This window comes from Cricetulus griseus (genome assembly GCF_003668045.3).
Source record: "Cricetulus griseus strain 17A/GY chromosome 1 unlocalized genomic scaffold, alternate assembly CriGri-PICRH-1.0 chr1_0, whole genome shotgun sequence".
Lineage (NCBI taxonomy): Eukaryota > Metazoa > Chordata > Mammalia > Rodentia > Cricetidae > Cricetulus > Cricetulus griseus.
This window is the reverse complement of record NW_023276806.1, coordinates 49,432,661-49,434,032: the sequence shown is the minus strand read 5'-3', so window position 1 is coordinate 49,434,032 and position 1,372 is coordinate 49,432,661.

The following is a 1,372-nucleotide window of genomic DNA, read 5'->3' as shown; positions in this document are numbered from 1 at the left end:
TCAGACTCTAAACTTGGGAAAAGGGAAAAGGAGGGCCTTTAAGACATTCATTCTGGCCGGGCATTGGTAGCATACACCTTTAATCTCAGCCCAAGGGAGGCAGAGACAGGCGGATCTCTGGGAGTTCGATGCCACGCTGGTCTACAGAGTGAGTTCTCCAGACAGCCTCCAGAACAATACAGAAAAATCCTGTCTCGAAAAACAAAAACAACAACAAAAAAAGACCTTCATGCTGGAGATGCTGGGGTGCATCCTGAATCTGCAAGTGCCTCATGGCACTGGCCAGTGTCTCCCTTTGCCAGAAGTCTGACAATGGTCCCTGTCAGGGATGCTTCCTCTTGAATTGGTTCTAGTGAAGCAGGACTGTTCTCAAATAGAGTCATGAGACCACTGGGTACTGGTCCATGGGGCTTCATGAACCCCACTGTGTAGGAGGTAGATTCAGAAACACATTCAAGAATTGAGGAAGTGGCTAGTGCTTTTTGTCCCCTTCCCAGGCTTGCCCACTGGCTGAGGGTGGGTACTGTCAAAATTAAACCCTGATGTGGTTGCATTTTTCCTGGGAACAACTAGAAACTCGGCGTCTGGGTGGTGGATGGGCTTGCAAACATACAGACTGAGTGAAGGGGCCTAAAGGGGAGTGAGAAGTGTCTCCTGGGCATTTTTAGGAAGCTCCGCTGTATAATGTTCTTTGTAACTTCCTCCCCATGTTCCCAAGAGAGTTTCATTAAAGACTGCCATTTATTTTAAGACTTCTTTTGGAAGTCAGATTCAGATTTGTTTGGAATGTTATGCTACGTGGAATGTTATGATCGTCAGTGCAGACACAATAGTAATCCATGGGCATAGGGTTGTTTATTCATTTAATAACTTAAAATTTTAATTTTGTGTGTATGAGTGTTTTGACTGCATGTGTGTAAGCATACTCTGTATGTGCCTAGTGCCTGAAGAAGCCAGAAGAGGGTACCATATCCCCTGGTACTTTATTATTAGTGTACAAGTGTGTGTGTGTGTGTGTGTGTGTGTGTGTGTGTGTGTGTGTGTATGTGTGTCATGGCTCTTGTGTAGAAAGAGGTCAGAAGACAACTTTGTGGAGTTGATTCTCTCTTTCGATCTTTCTGTAAGTTCCTGGGATGGTCACTAGGCTTATATAACAAACATTTTTACCTGCTGAGCATCACACTTGCTTTGTCTGTAATAATAATTTAGTAAATGCTCTCCTGCATTGAGGGTCCACAATAAGAGATGGGGATGTAGAGATGGTTAAGGTACAGCCCCGCCCTCATGTCGCTCATAGTGTACTGGAGACACAGGCAAATACATATAGAAAGGGAAAATCCATGTACAATGATCACTGTGGTAGATTAAAGGC